Below are 20,825 nucleotides of genomic sequence, written 5' to 3'. Positions count from 1 at the left end.
TCTGGTGTGTTTCTTGCAGAAAACAATGACGGCCCTTTAGAAATCTAGAATTCATCTTGTGTCTAAAATGAAGAGTCTAGAGTTGGATTTGGTTGACAGTGAACAGGGGTGTTTAGAAGACTATGAGCCCACAGAATTTAACCATATTGAACATCAGGAAAATTTGGCTTTGAAATTTCCAGTGGTATGACTTATGATGGAACACATTTTGTTCTGTGAAGGGCTGGTTTTTCATTCCTCACATTTGATGACTCCTTGCATTCTAATTAAAGGCTAAGTTGAATTTTCACTTCTATTTGTTAATGACATAAATTATCTTAGTTGCTATGAAAATAAAAGGACTTCTTTAATTTGGATTTCTCAAAAACTGTTATGGATTGCTTTTTTTTGTTTTGTTTTGTTTTGTTTTTTCAAGGTAGGTTCTCACTCTAGTCCAGGCTGACCTGAATACACTATGTAGTCTCAGGGTGGCCTTGAATTCACAGCAATTCTCCTACTTCTGCTTCCCAAGTGCTGAGATTAAAGGTGTGCGCCATCATGCCCAGAATGTACTGCTTTTTTGAGGGTACCTAGAAATAATATCTTAAGGCGATTATCTTATTTAGAGAGAAAATTCTTAGCTTTACAAGCTATTTAACTAAGATGGCATGATATAATTTAAGACTTATACAGCCAGGTTTTTTGGCTCTTATGTTTGGTTCATGCAAAATCAAACAAAAACCTGGTGCCAGCTAGATGAAATTGAAAAACGTTCACACAGTATTTAGGATTAGAAACCAAACTTGTGTGTTTAATGACTGATTTCCCACTTTCTCTGATGTGTCTCTACTCTTGGACTCCATTTGCCACATACTTGCCTCTTGAACAGAGCACACAGGGTATTCTAAAAATAATAATCCTTTTCAGTTCTCCATAAGGGGGAATTTCTTTGAGTCATTCCCAGGCTCTCACAGAGCCAAAGGATGCACAAGAGCAGGTCTGTGACTGTGCATAGACGGTTTTGAGCATTTATCAGTCAGCTTTGGATCCTGTGATTCTGGCTACTATTGCTCAGAAACAAAACACTCCAACATTTTGTGGATTACAATAAATATTTTATTGTGTCCACTAATTCTGTGCATCCAAAAATCGGATAGAGCACAGTGGGAATCATTTGTCTCTGATCCACAGTGTGTGTAACCTCAGCTTGGAAGATATGATGGTTGGGGTGACTCAACAGCTGGGGGCTAGAATCATAAGAAGTGGTCACCATTCATGTGACTGGCTGTTGGTTGGGTGTGTTGTCAGCTGGGTGTGTTGACCAGAATTCTTCTATGTGACCTGACTTTTCCTTGTGACCTTAATAGCCTTACTGCATGATGGTCTCAGTGTATTCTGACTATGGATATGCTGAGGCAGGGCCTCAAAAGTTAGTGTCCCTGTTAGTACCTCCATAAGACCTCTACAATATTGAGCTCATCAACATTTTGACATGGATCAAAGAAGCTAGCAAAAAAAAAGACAGAAAGAAAAAAAAAACTCATCCAAATTGAAGGGGGAGTATTTGGAAAGAAATTGTTCAGTGGAATGGAGGAGGAGGACAAAGGAGGATATTGGGAGAGGATTGTGATCAAATTAAATTATATTCAAGCATGAAAATTGTTGGTTAAAATTAGAAAAAGAAAAAAATAGAAAAAAGTATCCCTTCAATTTTTTTCTATTGGCTATTTTGAATTGTATGCATGTTTAAAGTGATAGATCTGTCAATGATCACTCTATATTGAATACATATATTAAAAAATTCCCAGCCGGGCGAGGTGGCACACGCCTTTAATCCCAGCACTCGGGAGGCAGAGGTAGGAGGATCACCGAGAGAGTTCAAGGCCACCCTGAGACTACAGAGTGAATTCCAGGTCAGCCTGAGCTAGAGTGAGACCCTACCTCGAAAAACAAAAACAAACAAACAAAAACAAAAAATTCCCTTGCCGGGCATGGTGGCTCACGGCTTTAATCCCAGCACTTGGGAGGCAGAGGTAGGAGAATTGCTGTGAGTTTGAGGCCACCCTGAGAATACAGAGTGAATTCCAGGACAGCCTCAGCTAGAGTGAGACCCTACCTCGAAAAACAAACAAACAAACAAAAGATTCCCTCATATCCCATCAATATGTACACTTACTATGTGTTAATTGGTATTTTTTGTTTTTCAAAACAAAGATTCACGTAGCCTGCTAAAGCTGGCATCAAACTGACTGTAGGTGAGAATGAGGTTGAACTCCTTCTCCTGCCTCTGCCTCTCAAATGCTGGGATTACAGGTGTGGGCCAGTATTTATAGTTTATATAATGATAGGGATCAAATCTAGGCCTTTAGACTTATCGAGAAGATACTCTACTAACTGAGTCACACTCCCAGTTCCCATTAATGTTCTTGTACAGTTAACATCCCAGGGAACAAAGCAGAAGCCACATTTCCTTTTCTGGCCTAGCTGAGGAAATAACCCTCCATCACTTTTGTCTCATTGTCTTGGCTACAAGCCGATTACAATTAAAATTGTCTTTTCTAGGCTGTGGTCTTTCTCTGTTTCAGTGGAGGCAACCATCTTGCTTTTTTTTGCCACGTGCAGGTGTTGGAGAACCCCCCCCACACACACACTGCTTCAGATTTACCAATAGAAAACATAAAAAATAGAAAAAAAAAAAAAGAAAAGTTAGCCAGGCTGGGCGTGGTGGCGCACGCCTTTAATTCCAGCACTTGGGAGGCAGAGGTAGGAGGATCGCCGTGAGTTCAAGGCCACCCTGAGACTCCATAGTGAATTCCAGGTCAGCCTGGGCTAGAGTGAGACCCTACCTTGAAAAATCAAAAAAAAAAAAAAAAAAAAGAAAAAAAAAAGAAAAAAGAAAAAAGAAAAAGAAAAGTTAGTTAAACTTCAGGCTCAGGTCCGGATAGAGGGCAAGGGTACAGCTTGCAGAAAGAAGAAGTTGGCACATAGGACATTGATAGCTGACAACAAAAAGCTCCAAACCCCCCCCCGAAACTGGCTGTAAATAACATAGCTGGTATTGAAGAGGTGAACATGATCAAAGATGATGGAACAGTTATTCATTTCAACAGTCCCAAAGTCCAAGCTGCCCTCTACGCGAATACCTTTGCAATTACTGGTCACGCAGAAGTCAAACCAATTACAGAAATGCTTCCTGGAATTTTAAGTCAGCTTGGGGCCGACTGCTTAACAAGCCTTAGAAAGTGAGCTGAACAGTTCCCAAGGCAAGTGTTGGAGAGCAAAGCTCCAAAACCAGAAGACATTGATGAGGAGGATCATGACGTTCCAGACCTTGTAGAAAATTTTGATGAAGCATAGAAGAATGAAGCTAAGCAGGGCGTGGTGGCGCCTGCCTTTAATCCCAGCACTCGGGAGGCAGAGGTAGGAGGATCACCATGAGTTCAAGGCAACCCTGAGACTACATAGTGAATTCCAGGTCAGCCTGGGCTAGAGCAAGACCCTACCTCAAAAACACAAAAGAACAAAAAGAAGAATGAAGCTACCTGAAGTCTTTTCTGTTGTTTTGGAATCTGGCATGAACTAGATTTAATGATCAGCTATGTGGTTCCAAAGTTTTACAGATACACAGAACATCCACGGTTACTACTTCAGTAATATAAATATTTTGTATATTAATAATGCTGTTTGGGCTGGAGAGATGGCTTAGCGGTTAAGCGCTTGCCTGTGAAGCCTAAGGACCCCGGTTCAAGGCTCAGTTCCCCAGGTCCCACGTTAGCCAGATGCACAAGGGGGCGCATGCATCTGGAGTTTGTTTGCAGAGGCTGGAAGCCCTGGTGTGCCCATTCTCTCTCTCCCTTTATCTGTCTTTCTCTCTGTGTCTGTCGCTCTCAAATAAATAAATTAATTAAAAAATAATAATGCTGTTTGTTCAGCATTTTCTTGGTCATTTGATTTTGCATTTTGCACTTCCTCCCAAGGTCTTTGCTTTTGGTCAAAATATGAAGTGTTGGTGCATCATAAGGGTATTTCAGTTTCTGATTATTTTTTGTTATTGTTTTGGGGGGAGGGGTATTCTTGGTGCATGCATGTACGTATATATGCATGTATGTATGTATGTATATGTGTACATGTGACTATGTGTGTAGATGATGGAGAGCAAATTGGAAAACAGCTCTTTTTATCTTCTTCCCCCAGTAGAAATAAAACAAATCTTTACATTTGTTAAATAATATGTTTTCTTTATCTATTTGCAAGGGGAGAGAGAGAATGAATGGGCATGCCAGGGCCTCTTGCCACTGCAAATGAACTCCAGATGCCTGTGCCACTTTGTGTGGGTACTGGGAAATCAAACCCAGGCTGTCCTGCTTTGCAAGCAAGTGCTTTTAACCAGTCATCTCTCTAGCCCCCAATTACAATCTTTTTTTATTATTTTTATTTATTTGAAAGTGGCAGAGACAGAGGCAGATAGAGAGAGAGAGAGAATGGGCACGCCAGGGCCTCTAGCCACTGCAGACAAACTCCAGATGCGTGTGCCCCCCCCCCCCCCGTGCATCTGGCTAACGTGGGTCCTGGGGAATCAAGCCTCGAACCGGGGTCCTTAGGCTTCACAGGCAAGCGCTTAACCACTAAGCCATCTCTCCAGCCCCACAATTACAATCTTGACTCAGTGTACATAAGTTATACTTTTTAAGGAAGGAGCATAAAAGGGTTTTTGGACATATTTTAAGACTTCCACAACATATTAAAATGTATGTTTATATCGCTTGAGGGTGTTCTCATGGATCTCAAATAATACATCAGGTTGGAGAAAAGTGATTGAATATAACAGAATTCTAATTATAGAGAAGAATGAAAGAAGCACAGTAGAATCAATCATTGTCAGATCCTTGTTTTTGTTTTTTTTCGAGGTAGGGTCTCACTCTAGCCAAGGCTGACCTGGAACTCACTATGTAGTCTCAGGGTGGCCTTGAACTCACACAGATCCTCCTACCTCTGCCTCCTGAGTGCTGGGTTTAAGGCGTGCACCACCACGCCTGGCTTGGATCCCCTCGTTTTTTTTTTTGGCTTTTTGAGGTAGGGTCTTACTCTAGCCCAGGCTGACCTGGAACTCACTATGTAGTCTCAGGGTGGCCTTGAACTCACAGGGATCCTCCTACCTTTGCCTCCTGAGTGCTTGGATTAAGGGCGTGTGCCACCATGTCCAGCTCGATCTTTGTTTTTGATTGCATTGCATAAGCCTACAGGAAAAGGAACTGAAGCCTCAAGAGAACATGTTGTCTCTGAATCATTATCTGTGGTGGGCGGTCATGTGCTTCTCAGGTATTCCACCAAGGAGGAACTTGTCCTAATTGCTAGAAAAGCTGCGGGTAGAAAGGTTTCAGCTCTTGGTCCTTTCAGGTTCTTAGCTGCAGAGCTACTTTGCCCAAGTTATATTTTTCTGATGATATGAATACAGAATTCTGGTCCAGCCTAAGATGACTGTGTAGGGACATTTTATCTCTATCATTCTCCATGATGCTAGTCAAGGATACTGGGCCTATCTTGTAGCTTAACTTCTTTATCTGCCTCAATCTTCTTGATTTTTCACTTTTACCTTGCATGCTAAACTGTGTCTCAGAGTTTGCTTGTTAGAAAATTCAACATGTGAAATTATCTGAACTCTTTTGACTTTTACCTCCATGTCATCTGTCAACTTTGTTCCGGATAGAACTTGAGATCTTGGATTCTCATACATTCCATGCTTAGTTATGATATCTTCTTGTGTTTGACTAAGGTTGGACCAACTTTAATTCCCACTTAGATTTATTTTATGGAATAATTTTGGAGTCTTAGTTTGCCACGAAACCCCTAACATGGCTTTGGTAGATACTTTGGGCTCTCCATTGGAACAGTGTTCCCCTGTATTAAGTACTTAATGGAGATGAGGTCAATAATCTAGTTTAGCAGGAAAGGAGGAAAGTCACAGTGTTTTAGACCATGGTGGAAATCACCTAATCATGTTAAGGAAAGTCAGTCATTTACTTCAAATGATAATAGAAAACACATGGATGGAGGCTGATTTAAAGAGCATGAGAATTCAGCCTGATCTGACCCACAGCTGGACATCAGTAGTCTTTCCAGCAACTGAGGAAGATGTTTGATTCCACTTTACAAAAAGGGCTGCATCAGTGGAAGCCCAGCTGAAAATAATTAGGTCACATCCAAGCTCCTGGAAGCACAGCAATAGAGTGACAGATTGGAACCCTTGGGCATGAACACAGCCTTCTTTCTCTCTCTTTGTTTTTTTTCGAGGTAGGGTCTCACTCTGGTCCAGGCTGACCTGAAATTCACTTTGTCATCTCAGGGTGGCCTTTGAACTCATGGCAATCCTCCTACCTCTGCCTCCCGAGTGCTGGGATTAAAGGCGTGCGCCACCATGCCCGGCCTTCTTTCTCATTTTTGACTTAGGAGACCAACCTAACTTAGGCAAAGTGATTTTTCAGAATTTGGAGCTGTAAGGATGGAATGAAAATTAGTGGTCCAGATATTTTATGGGGTTTTGACCAGCCCCCATCAATTTTGAAGGGATATGTTGAAGAGAGAAATGATAACATCAAAGTAATATGCAAGAACGGAGACAGGTCACAAATGGATTAGAACAATGGAGGGTGCTATCGATAAAAGTCTGACACCAAGGTTTTAGTAGATTGTGTCCTTCACAATATTCCCTGAGCCTTGGTGGGCATGTTAGAAGTTTGGTTCAGTATTGAATTCAATGTAGCCTCTGGATTGTGCTTTGATGAGTGTTGGTTAGTGTAATCAAGATAATAATTTGTAGATGGGTGACCACAGTGTCTGTCACCATCTCCCTGGAGCTGGTTGTCAGGTTAGCAGTGAGAACAGTACTCATATCACCACTTTCTTTGCAATGTCTCCTGGGTCCCGTGTGGATATGGTATAGGTGACATGTGTCATGGCAGGCAATCAGCTATCTTTTTTTTTTGTTGTTATACTGATGGATCCTGGGCCTCCCCAGTATTCGCTTCCATCTTTAAAACAAAACATATTCTCCCACCAAGAGTGAGAGAAGTTTGGATTAAAGGGAATGTATTAGTCAGGGTTCTCTAGAGGAACAGAATTACTAGAATGAATTATTTTATAAAGGGAATTTATTGGATTAGCTTACAGTAGTCCAATAGCAGTTGCAGGCCCGAGAAACACCGAACCTGGTAGCTGCTCAGTCCACGTGGCCAGATGCCTCAGCAGTCCCGACCCGGCCCTGCAGATGGTGCCGGAAAGCCTGGAGGCTTCCTGAGGAGCCGCTGGGTTTCGATCCACGTGGGTCTTCGGTTGATGTTGGTCTTTAGTCCGTACTGGTCTTCAATCCACGCTAGAAGGTAGGGAGCAGCTCCCGCAGCCAAGTGGAAGGAAGGAAGGAAAAAAGGGAACTCTTCTACCCAGAGCTTCCTTATATCAAGTCCCTCTCTGAGCGGGGCCGCCCACTCTGGGGGAAGGGCTCACCCTGGGAGAAAGACCTCCTCCTTTAGTTGATCCTTCCTAGAAGCAGCCTGTGGATTACTAAACAGATCAAGTTGACAACACCTTAACTATCACAGGGAATAAACAGATATTTGAGAGATTTTTTGATTCTTCTTAGTCAAAGAGTAGTGGAGGATTCTCTCTGGTGTCTATGAGTTTCCTATCCATGGGATTCTGACTTGGTTCCCAGTATCAGGTATGAATCCTGTCCCACTGAGTGGTCCTCTTTTCTAATCTGGGAAATTAGTTACCCACTGTGGTGGTTTGATTCAGCTGATGGAAATTTGGGAATTCATGACTCCTGGAGGCAGTGTATTGTTGGGGGCAGGCTTATGGATATTATAGTCAATTTCCCCTTGCCAGTGTTTGGCACACTCTCCTGTTTGTGTTGTCTATCTGATGTTGGCCAGGAAGTGATGTCTACCCTCTGTTCATGTCATCATTTTCCCCTGACATCATGGAGTTCCCTTCCAGTCTGTAAGCCAAAATAAACCTTTTTACCCCACAAGCTTCTCTTGGTTGGGCGATTTCTGCTAGCAATGTAAATCCGACTGCAACACCCACATAAGCTGTGTGCCACTATTGCACAGGTATGTAATTTTTGCCTGGTTGGTTGATTTTGTAGCTTGCAGGATCTGCTGCTTATTCATGCTGTTGGTGACCATTATCCTCCAGCAGCACCTGTAGCACTTTCCATCACTGTGAGGGCTAGCCAGAAGGAAACTGGTTTCCCTCTCAGTTCCAGCATGATCTCTCGATGTCCTGTGACCACAGTCTGTGGTGTCTTCAGTAATAGAATCTTACCTTTTAGCTCTGTCAAGTAAATAAGTGTATTGGTGATGACCTGCTTTGTTTTGGGGATTTCATGGGTCTCCCTGACCAATAGCTCACTGTGAGGGCAGTCAAATTCTGGTCCTGAGATTTACTAAGCAGAGCCCATGGTTTTAGGATTAAGCTTTCTCCACATTCTATAGGGCATTTCTGTCCAGGCCATACCTCCCTAGTTCTTATTGAGAACTAGTGCCATGGAAACCTTCCTTCTGGATAGCACCCTACAAGATAGTTCTGTTCCTCTAGATAACACAGAGTAATATACAGCTTTAGGTTCAGAGCAGAACTTTACAAAAACACAGGGAGCGTTCGTTCATCTTCTCCCTCTTCCCCACACAACAGCCTCCACTATTAATACCCTGCTTCAGAGTAGAATACTATCACCATCAATGAACCTAAATCATTATTGTCTGAGTCCATAGTTTATATTAGGATTACCCTTATACATTCTAGGAGCTTAGGCAAATGTTCAATGGCATGTGTTCACAATTATTGCAACAGAGTATTCTCACTGCTCTAAAAATCCTCTGAGCTCTGCCTGCTTCATATCTCTCCCCTGGCAGCCAGGGAGATTTTACTGTGTTAGTAGTTTTCCATTCTCAGAATGTCATATTGCTGAAATCTGGGCTCCCTTCAGGTGGCAGCATGCATTTAGGTTTCCTGCAGGTCTTTTCATGGCTTGGTAGTTCATGTCTCTTTATGACTGACTGATAGTCCATTGTCCACATGTACTATAGTTTATCCAATCACCTGCTGAAGGATATTATGGTTGCTTTTAAGGTTTGGCAATGATAAATAAACCTGCTGTGAATGTCTACATGCAGGTGTTCATGTATAAAGATACTCACTTTTCATTTGTTTTTGAGGTAGGATTTGACTCTACCTAGCCCAGAATGACAAGGAACTCATTCTGTAGCTCAGGCTGGTCTCGGACTCATAGTGATCCTCCCGCTCACTCTCACATATGCTGGGATTCAAGGTGTGTGCCACCATGACTGGCATGATTTCATTTAAAAAATATATTTGTTTATTTGACAGAGAAAGAGGGGAGAGAGAGAGAGAGAGATAGATAGATATAGAGAGAGGGAGAGAGAGAGAGAGGAAGAGGGAGAGAGAGAGGAAGAGGGAGAGAGAGAGAGAGGAAGAGGGAGAGAGAATGGGTATGCCAGGGCCTCCAGCCACTGCAAATGAACGTGGGTCCTGGGGAATCGAACCTGGGCCCTTTGCCTTTGCCAGCAAACACCTTAAACACTAAGCCATCCCTCCAGCCCCCCCCTTTTTTTTGAGGTAGGGTTTCATTCTAGCCCAGGCTGACCTGGAATTCACTATGTAGTCTCAGGGTAGCCTCATGTTGATCCTCTTACTTTTGCCTCCAAAGTGCTGGGATTAAAGGTATGCACCACCATGCCTGGCATGTTCACTTTTAAACCATTTGGTAAATAATGCTTATAATTTATATTTTTGCATTTAATAATAAAATGTTTTCCATATAACTTTACTTTAAATAAATATATATATATATATAATAAGATATATATATATATATATATATAGAGAGAGAGAGAGAGACAGACAGATAGACAAAGAGAAAGAGGTTTTACAAACACTTCATACTGCCTGAAAATTGCTAAGCAGCACATTTGTTTTTGAAGGCAGGGTATCACTAGCCCACTCTGACTTGGAACTCTCTCTTTAGTCCCAGGCTGGACTTGAACTCACAGAAATCCTCCTGCTTTATCCTCCATAGTGCTGAGATTAAAGGCCTAGAAGCCCAGTGTGATCGTGAACTCAACACTCCTGCCTCATCAGCTAAGCCAAGCTTCTAAAGCAACATTTGTTTTTCCTCTTAAATAAATATATTATTTCTTTTTTGGTCTCTCTGTGTGTGACATGTATTTATGTGTGTGAGCGCAGGTGTGTATGTATAATGATGTATGCGTGGAAGTTGGGGGGTAACTAGGAGTTGATCTCACCTTCCACCTTGTTGTGATGGTGCTGTAGCCCCCAAATCTGTTTTATAGACTGGAAGAAAGAAGCAAAGAAGAAAGACCCAGGGTCTTATGTTGTTATGGCTCTTACCTGGAAGACTCACCCAGTATATCTACTCATATTTCACTGAACAACTTTGCAGATGGTATTGCTTTGCTGCCAGGGAGGCTGGGAGTGTAGGTGTCTTTGTTTGTTTGATTTTTTTTTTTTTTTTTTGGTTGGGCACATTAATGAGTTGTAACTGAGACAGAAATAACTAGTCACTCCAACATCCTTTTCTATTCCTTCCTCAGTAACTAAAACCTCATTAACAATATAAGACCCAGGTGATGAAAAGAGAAAGCCCATTAGAACTACTACAGCCACAATGAGTTTGCAGGAATTGAAGTATAAATGCTTCACAGTGATGATTTTCAGAGAGCTTTGTCTTCCTTAGTTTTATTTCAGCAGAAAAGGATACATTCTATTGCCACCAAAGTACATAATGATAAAATCAACAATGTATAATTTAGTGGAAACAATTATCTAACTAGATCCAAAAACATTTTCATCTCCAAATACAATTCCAAAACCATTAAGCAGGGCTCCTCTATTCTCTTTCCTCTGGCAACCACCAATCTGTCTGTCTCTAGAGATTTGCCCATTTTGGTTATTTGTAACATAATTTATGTCTGGCATAATGTATGCATCACATACATGGGATCATAAAATATATGACCTTTGTGTCTGGCATCCTTCACTTAATATGTTTTTGCAGTTCGTCCACATTGTAGAATTTCTTTTTATGAACAGATGTGAGAGGAAAATCCTCATATTGGTGTAGTACCATCCCACCATACCACGTTCCAAACATAGATGCCAGCAGGAAACAGTTGCTCTATAATTGAGTGTAATGCTCCTGAGCAGGCTTAAGGAGGCAGACCATATCACCTGTCCTCATAGCTAATAGATGACCACTTTTCTTTGAAGCAGCAATGGACTATACCTAGACAATGTCTCATAGCTCTATTAAGCCAGTTGCGACAAACCTGCTTCTGATTTTCCCAGATTCTCTTGCACCAGAGGTGGCCACATAACCAAGCTCTGGACAATGAGAATTAAAGCACAAGTTGGCTGGTCTGTGCTGGGAAAATTTTTGGCCTCTTTTAAAAAACGTGTGTGTGTGTGTGTGTTTGTCCTCACCTTCCGCCTTGTTTGAGGCAAGGCCTCTGGTTGTTCACTGCTACAAACACCAGGCTAACTGGCCTGTGACTTTCCAGGGATTCTTCTGTCTCTACTTGCTGCCTTGCCATACAAATGCTGAGATTACAGTCACATGCTAGTGCATCCAGATTTCCATTGATTCTGGGGATCTTAACTCAGGGTTTCATGTGTGTGTACCAAGTGCTTTACCCATTAAGCCATCTCCCCAGCCTAATTTTTAAAGATATTTATTTATTTATTTAGGGAGAGAGAGACAGACAAAGAAAGAGAATATAAAAGAGAATGGGCACACCACGGCCTCCTGCCAATGCAAACAAACTCCAAATGCACATGCCACTCTGTGCATCTGGCTTTATCTAGGTACTGGGTTATTGAACCAAGGCTGGTTAGGCTTTGTAAGCAAGTGCCTTTAACACTTGAGCCATCTCTCAAGCTGCCTTCTTTTTTCTTTCTTTCTTTCTTTTTTTTTTTTACTTTATCTTGTAATTTTATTAATAATGTGCAAATGATTAATGAACAGACAGTATAACTTGACTGGCCAATCATAGCTTTCTCTTTTTCTACATTATCCAACTTACCAAATGACTATTAAGATGGTTAAAAATGTCATTTTGGACCACAAGTTTATACAATAAATAAATCTGATTTATACAATCATTTATTAAATATTTTTTTAAAATGATCCCTAAAAGTATAGTCTTTGCCTTCTTTTTTCTTCTCATTTTTTATTAACATTTTCCATGATTATAAAATATATCCCATGGTAATACCCTCCCTCCCCCCCCACTTTCCCCTTTGAAACTCCATTCTCCATCATATCCCCTCCCCAGCTCAGTCTCTCTTTTATTTTGATGTCATCATCTTTTCCTCCTCTTATGATGGTCTTGTGTAGGTAGTGTCAGGCACTATGAGGTCATGGATATCCAGGCCATTTTATGTCTGGAGGGAGCATGTTGTAAGGAATCCTACTCTTCCTTTGGCTCTTACATTCTTTCTGCCACCTCTTCCGCATTAGACCCTGAGCCTTGGAAGGTGTGATCGAGATGTTACTCAGTACTCCAGTCACTTCTTTCCAGCACTATGATACCTTCTGAGTTATCCTAAGGTCACTGGCATCTGAAAAGAGAAGATTCTCTGCCCAAAGTGTGAGTAGCATTAATATAAGGGTATAAATATTAAGAGAAGTGCTTACTGGGCAGTTTGATAAGCATACTATATACATTTTTCAAGACATCAGCAGATTTACACCCCTAGGGCTCATGACTACCCCTGTTTTAAGTTTTCAGTACCAGGGATGTGTTCTCCCCCATGGAGCGGGCCTCCAGTCCAGTTGGAGGGCAGTTGGTTTCCACCATGACAGATGTGCCACTATTGCACCCGTTGGCTCATTTGGGCTGGCTGGCCAATTATAAGGCTTGCAGTGTCCACTGCTGAGTATCTTCACTGGTGGTATCTCTTTCTCCCAATGAACTACATGTAGAATGACTTCTTCCAGCTTTCTGTCAGCTGGTCTACATGGAGGAGGTTATCAGCTTAGTTCCAGCGGGATTTCTCAGTGGCCTTGCAGCCCAAGTATGTGGAGTCTTCAGCAATAGGGTTTTTACCATCTATTCCTGGTGAGAAACCAAGGGCCTCGGTAATGGCCTATAATGTTTTGGGGGTCAAGCTGCCTTCTTGATTAAAGGAAAGAGACAGAGCTCTTTCTGCTTCTTCCTGTTTTTGAAACTAGACTTCATGATTGGAGCTGCAGTATTTGTCTCTCAGTCATAACATGTCAACTATAGGAAGATGTTCTTAGATCCTGTGCCTCTGAGCCTGCACTGGCAGCTTCTTCTAGAAAGAATTCCTGCTAAATGAACAAGATAATTTATTTCTCTAGCGTGCAGGTTTCTGCTACTTACAGCAAAAGCATTCCTAATAAGCCTTACCGGTTTCTGTTCAGTGATCAGTTTTCCCATACATGTCAGAGGAGAAAGTTTATAGCCATCATAGGAAGAAGAATGATGCCTATAGAACAGACTCATACCCTACCTCCCCCCAAGCAGCAATGGAGTTTTACTCAGCTGTAAAGAAAAATAAAATTTGTAAGGAAATGAATGGACTTGGAAAATGTTACACTAAGCGAGATAACCCAGGTATAGAAAGACAAAAGCCATATGTTTTAAACGTCTCATATGTAGATCCTAGTATTGCTTTTTTAGATTTGAATGTAAGAAAAAGACTCAGTGCTAGAGGTCAACAGACTAGAAAGCTGACATGAGGCGGGAGGGGGAGGGCTTAAGTGGAGGGGATAGCAGATATGTAAGCGGACGGTCAGAATACTGAGGGTGGAAACATCTAAAAGGGTTCAAAGGAGGGGGACGGGGCTGGAGAGATGGCTTAGCGGTTAAGTGCTTGCCTGTGAAGCCTAAGGACCCCGGTTCGAGGCTCGGTTCCCCAGGTCCCACGTTAGCCAGATGCACAAGGGGGCGCACGTGTCTGGAGTTCGTTTGCAGAGGCTGGAAGCCCTGGCGCGCCCATTCTCTCTCTCCCTCTATCTGTCTTTCTCTCTGTGTCTGTCACTCTCAAATAAATAAATAAAAAATTTAAAAAAAATGAACAAAAAAAAGGAGGGGGACGGAAGAAGACAGAGGGTGGAGGAGATATAACCACAACTAAAGATGATATGAATAAGTCGTATGGAAACTTCTGTTTTAGTTAATTTAAAATTCATTTAAGCCATGACCTGCTACAGGAAAATCTCAGTGCCAGTAGTGAGACATCTCCCAGGGAGTTGGTGGTCAAGGAGGCTCATGACGCACTCATAGTAATACAGACAACTGCCAATGCTCTTAATTCGCCACCAGAACTAGAATGTAAGACCCTATTGCTGAACACACCCCATGTGTTGCTTTCTGGATACTGAGAAATCAAGCTGAGCTGGAAGCCTCCTTTCGGCAAGCAAGCTTCCATAGTGCTATGCTGGCTGGCTGATGAGCAGTTATTTTTTTTCTAATATTTTTGTTCATTTTTTATTTATTTATTTGAGAGTGACAGACAGACAGACAGATAGAAGGAGAGAGAGAGAATGGGCGAGCCAGGGCCTCCAGCCACTGCAGACCAACTCCAGACGCGTGCGCCCCCTTGTGCATCTGGCTAACGTGGGACCTGGGGAAATCGAGCCTCGAACCGGGGTCCTTAGGCTTCACAGGCAAGCGCTTAACCGCTAAGCCATCTCTCCAGCCCACTGACAAGTAGTTTTAACCAGTGGTGGGTGATGCGAACTATACAACTGTCCAGCCAGGCAAGGTGAGCACACTAGTGCAACTCTTCTCTGAATTTGAGGCCTACATCATGGGAAACAATTATGCCGGGTGCTCAAAATCTAGTCAAAAGTCTATGGCAGGCTAGAGAGATGGCTTAGAGGTTAAGGTGCTTGCCTGCAAAGCCTAAGGACTCATGTTTAAATTTCCAGGTCCCACATAAGCCACATGCACAAGGTGACACATGGGTCTGGAGTTCAATGACAGTGGCTGGAGGCCCTAGCATAGCAATTCTCTCTCCTCTCCCTCTTTCTCTCTCTCCTAAAAAAAAAAATATATTATTGCAGGCTGGAGAAATGGCTTAGCGGTTAAGTGCTTGCCTGTGAAGCCTAAGAACCCCGGTTTGAGGCTCAATTCCCCAGGACCCACGTTAACCAGATGCATAAGGGGGCGCACACGTCTGGAGTTCGTTTGCAGTGGCTGGAGGCCCTGGCACGCCCATTCTCTCTCTCTTTCTGTGCCTCTTTCTCTCTCCATCTGTCATTCTCAAATAAATAAATAAAAATAACAACATTTTTTTTTAAAAAAAAGTTTATTGAGTGGGCTGGAGATATGGCATAGTGGTTAAGGCACTTGCCTGCAAAACCCAAGGATTCAGGTTTGATTCCCCACCATCCACATAGAGCCAGATACACAAAGTAGTGCGTGTGTCTGGAGTTTGTTTGCAGTGGCTAATGGCTCTGGAAACCCATTCTCTCTCCCCCTCCCCCCTCTCTCCTTGCAAATAAGTAAAAAAAATTTAAAAAGGTCTATGGCTTGGAAGCCAGGCATGGTGGCACATACCTTTGATCCTAGTACTCTGGAGGCAGAGGTAGGAGGATTACCAGGAGCTTGAAACCAGCCTGGGACTACAGAGTGAGTTTCAGGTCAAACTGGGCTACAGTGAGATCCTACTTTGAAAAAAACGAAACAAGGGCTGGATAGATGGCTTAGCGGTTAAGCGCTTGCCTGTGAAGCCTAAGGACCCCAGTTCGAGGCTCGGTTCCCCAGGTCCCACGTTAGCCAGATGCACAAGGGGGCGCACGCATCTGGAGTTCGTTTGCAGAGGCTGGAAGCCCTGGTGCGCCCATTCTCTCTCTCTCTCTCCCTCTATCTGTCTTTCTCTCTGTGTCTGTCGCTCTCAAATAAATAAATAAAAACAAACAAACAAACAAAAAAAACCGAAACAAAATCTATGTCTTGTAAGGTCATAGGTACTAGTGGGGAAGCTACTACTGTTATTTGGATGAATGGGATATGTTGTGCCCACTAGTTTTCCCCCTAAATATTTAAGTTTATACTTATATAGCAATGTTGTTCTCACTTTTTATCAGAAGCTTCTTTTCACAGATGACAGTGACTACTGAGGAGATTCCAAATCCATCAAAGTGCTGAGAAAACATGACAGTTAAATGCTTAGCATTAAATGACACATCTCTATCACTTGTGTCAATGCTCAGGAAATATTGTGGAAGAGGTTGCAAAATTAATGCAAGAGCCAAAGGATGGGAAGAAATGCTTTGGATTGCTGTATTCTGGACATGAAATGGCTGTTACATTCATGACTTCACAGTAGCTGCATTACTTGCACAGCATGTTGTCATGGCGACAAAGAAGGCCAATAAAAAAGAAGGAAGAAAAAACAAAAGACATCAGGATAGTAAAAACAGTAGAGGGAATAGTTGGAGGGAAGTAAAGGTACAAGGGAGGGAGGACAAGTGAGAATGATGGGAGGGTATTATGATCAAAATATATTATGTACATATATAAAAACTGTCTAGCCGGGCGTGGTGGTGCATGCCTTTAATCCCAGCACTTGGGAGGAAGAGGTGGCAGGATCACCATGAGTTCAAGGCCACCCTGAGGCTACATAGTGAATTCTAGGTCAGCCTGGGCTAGAGGGAGACCCTACCTCGAAACAACAACAACAAAGTTAAAATTAGGAGGTGGAGAGATAGCTCAGTGGTTAAAGGCGCTTGCTACTAAAACCTGTCATCCCGGATTTGATTCTCCAGTGCCCGTGTAAGGCCAGATGCACAAAGTGGTGCATGCATCTGGGGTTCATTTGCAGCCACAAGAGGTCTTGGCATGCCCATGCTCATGTGCTGTGTATTCTCTCTTGGCTTGCAAATAAATAAATAAATGATGTTTTAAAATATTTAAAAATATATGTGTGGATGCCATTAGGAGATGGCTGTGCTGAGTCATGATAGCCTCAGAACAAGGCTTCTTCTGCCTCAGAGCTATGTCAATGTCACCTCCAAACAAGATCATTATCTGATTAGAAAGCTTAACCATACCAGGCACTAAAAAATGTGGATGCAATTTTAGGACAGGTGGTTGTGCTGAGCCATTTCTGACTCAGGGGAAGACCATCATTGCCTCAAGGCCCGGCTGTTGCTAACCATAAGCTCTAAGTGCATTTTTTCCCAGAGCACCATAACCTTGAAATACTGTCTGACTGCCCATGCTCAAACCCCTCCCACAAAGCAGTCCTTTTGATTGCCTCTGTGAAGTCCATTTTTCTCTATAGTTTTGCCTGCTGCTGCTGTACCAGTGAATCTACCTCTGCCTTCTGTCTTTGGTGAATTCATTCAAAGCCCATGTATCACTGGTCTGTCAATTCTGTCCCCAGCATGGCAATATGTGTATTCAATCTTTTCACAAATATCTCTTGTTCATCTACTATGTACCAGGTATTATGTTGAATTTGTTTAGTTAGAGCTTCACAGAGGAGGTTTAATATAGGAAATCGAATACATAGGTCGTGGAGAACTGAGAAAGCCCAAAGCCCAGAGACAGTCACTATAAGAAGCTGCCATTATGCCTAGGGCTGGGAGAACAAAAGAGGTAAGGGTACCAGAACCTGGGGGTTCAGAGCAGAAAAAGGCCCTGCAGAACTGATGGCTTGGTCCCCAAAGAAGGGGCTGCGGCTGAGATTGCTTTGCAAGCACTAAAGGAAGCTGTAGGTTGGAGCACTGCCTGCAGAAACAGAAAGAATTAGGAAGGAAGCTCTTCTCCCTCAGGCTGTCATCCAGTCTCCAAGTCCCTCTCAAGGGCAGCAGCTAACATGATAGCCTGCTGTGGTGCCAGCTTCTCTCACATGACCCCGATCCCTGCTTTGGAAGAAGAAGGAAACCTGAGCTATCAAACTCCTTCCCCGTTTCTCTCTCTAGCCTAGGGGCTTCCATGTGTTATTCGATTAGCATTTCACCATTTCACCATGCTCCCCTTATTGGCTCTCAACTCTTCTATCACCGGTAGAACAGTTTAACTGCCTTAAATTTCCTCTGGTGCAAGTACTCAAAATAGTTTTTGGGTTTTTTTTTTATTAAATCATAAAATATTTCCTTCTTTTTCTGCTTTTTGATACAGAGTCTTATGTAGCTCAGGCTGGCCTCAAACTCCTGATCCTTTGGCCTAAGCATCTCAGGTGCTGTGATTCCAGGTATGTGCCCCCATACCCGACTCTTTCTGCCATCATGGATATGTTTTTCATCTCCAATTATATGTTACTTGTATATGGAAATATAACTGGTTTTCATGAGCTGATCTTATATTCTGAGTACTTTGCAAACTTATGTATTTAGTCTTAGGATTTTTATGGATTCCTTGAGAATTTTTCTAAGTAGATAATTATTTTATCTGACAATGGGAAAATAATTCAAGTTTTTAAAATATTTATTTGCAGAGAGAGAGAGAGAGAGAGAGAGAGAGAGAGAGAGAGAGAGAGAGCGAGATCGAGACAGTGCATGCCAGGCCTTTAACCACTGAGCAATCTCTTCACCCCTCAATTAAAAAAAATTTTTTTTGTTTATTTAATTTATTTATTTAGTTGAGAGCAACACACAGAGAGAGAGGGGGAGAGAGAGAGAGAATGGGCGTGCCAGGGCTTCCAGCCACTGCAAACGAACTTCAGATGCATGCGCCCCCTTGTGCATCTGGCTAACGTGGGTCCTGGGGAATCGAGCCTCGAACTGTGGTCCTTAGGTTTCACAGGCAAGCACTTAACCACTAAGCCATCTCTCCAGCCCTCCATTTTTTTCTGAGGCAGGGTCTTACTGTAGCCAAGATTGTCCTCAAACTTCCTCTATACCCCAAGTAGACCTTGAGCTCATAGCAATCCTGCCTCAACCTTCCAAGTGTTGGGATTATAGGGGTCAGCCACCATGACAAGCTTCAAATATCTTTTAAGATCTCTTCACTTTTTTTCCTTTGTGTGCCCTTTGGTTTAAGTTATATTTTGCCAGTGTACCATTGAAATTTACATATGGTGATTTTTGCTGTATCGAACCTGGGTCCTTTGACTTTGCTGGCAAATGCCTTGACTGTCAAGTAATCTCTTCAGCTCCAGCTTTTTTTTTTTTTATTTTAAGAATGATGCCATTTGGGGGGAGGTATATTCTCTTTATCTTTCCTATTTTGCTCAATTTCATTATCACGAATGGATGACAAATTTTCTCAAATGCCTTTGTTGCATCAATAAATATGTGGTCATGTAGTTTTTCTTCTTTAGACAGTTAATATGGTGGCTTGCATAAATTGATGCTATGTTTAACCAGCCTTATGACTCTGCCTCTCTCTCTCTTTAATAAATAAATAAAATTAAATAAAAAATATTCAGTCAAGGGTTTTACTTTTTAAATTTATTGCCAGGTGCAATTTATTAATGTATTGAGGACTTTTATGTTCATATCCAAGTTCATGAGCGGTATTGATTGGACTTTAGTTTTCTTCAACTTAAGTCTGATTTTGGCATCAGGAGCAATGTTGACTTCATAAAATGGAAAATGGGGGCTGGAGAGACAGCTTAGCTGTTAAGGTGCTTGCCTGCAAAGCCTAAGGACCCAGGTTTGACTCCCCAGAACCCACATAAGCCAGATGTACAACGTAGCACATGTGTCTGGAGTTCATTTGCAGTGGCTAGAGTCCCTGGTATGCCCATTCTCTCTCTTTCTCCCAAATAAACAAAATAAAATGTATAAAATGGAAACTGTTCACTCCCTCTATACTTTCTATAAGAGACCTTGTTCTACTGGTGTTATTTCTTCACTTTGAAAAGCTATTTTGTTGGCTATATTACTTTGGATGGAGACAGATCAAACATTGGTCGGCAGGTTTCACAGGCAAGCGCCTTCTCTGCTCAGCCATCTCTCCAGCCTTACAGATGCTCTTGAATCTGCAGGTTAATGATTCTTGATAAATATTCAATGCTTTAAGTTATTATAACTTGATAATTTTTTTCTGGACAATATTCTTTCACCTCTTTTCTTTAGAATTTCCGAGACAAAAATGTTAGATCTTCTCTTATTATCCTGCAGGACCGTGTGGCTGTGTTCACTTCACTTACTGCTCAGGTTTTTCTGTTTTGTTCAGAATAGTTAATATTCACCAAAGAAAACACTTCATTATTTACATTATTTATATGTATTTATATATATACATACTAAATTCTTCAAAACATAGATTCTGATTGCAGTGAACATAGATGAATCACATTGAACCTATTCTCTGTGGGTATGGTGGCATACACCGATGGTCCCAGCTACCTAAGACGCTGAGGCAGGGGAACTGATTGAGTCTGGGAGTTCGCTTGCCTGGGCAACATCGCAAGCACCTGTCACAACACAAAACAAACCAGAATGCACAGAGGAGCTATTTAAGGACTCTGGAAAGTAAATCATTCCTGCAAATTCATGAGAGATACCAAAAACTGGAAAAATAGAATTGACAGTGAGCTTACCATTTTTTTTTTTTTTCCTGCCAGTCTTCACTGGACTGGACTCAAAGCAACCCAGAAGAGGGCACTGAAAGGGACATGGAGAGCTCTAGAAGGAAAATGAAATTAGTCTCCTAATGTTCAAAGGAGGTAAGAGAAATGCTATTTTAAATTAGAATGTTTTAGGTTTCATTCAAAACTCTGTTGTAGTCTGGCTTTTTTGTTTGTTTGTTTGTTTGTTTTGTTCTTTTGTTTTTTCAAGATAGGGTCTCACTCTAGCTCAGGCTGACCTGGAATTCACTATG

General features: G+C 42.1%; 1 pseudogene; it reads left to right on the top strand.

Moving 5' to 3' along the window:
* Nucleotides 1-67: 67 nt before the first annotated feature.
* LOC123456518 lies at nt 68-20,182 on the top strand (annotated as a pseudogene).
* The last annotated feature ends 643 nt before the right edge of the window (nt 20,183-20,825 follow it).

Source organism: Jaculus jaculus, chromosome X, assembly GCF_020740685.1.
Source record: "Jaculus jaculus isolate mJacJac1 chromosome X, mJacJac1.mat.Y.cur, whole genome shotgun sequence".
NCBI lineage: Eukaryota > Metazoa > Chordata > Mammalia > Rodentia > Dipodidae > Jaculus > Jaculus jaculus.
The sequence above is the reverse complement of the archived record's forward strand: the minus strand, read 5'-3'. Positions and strand labels throughout refer to the sequence as shown.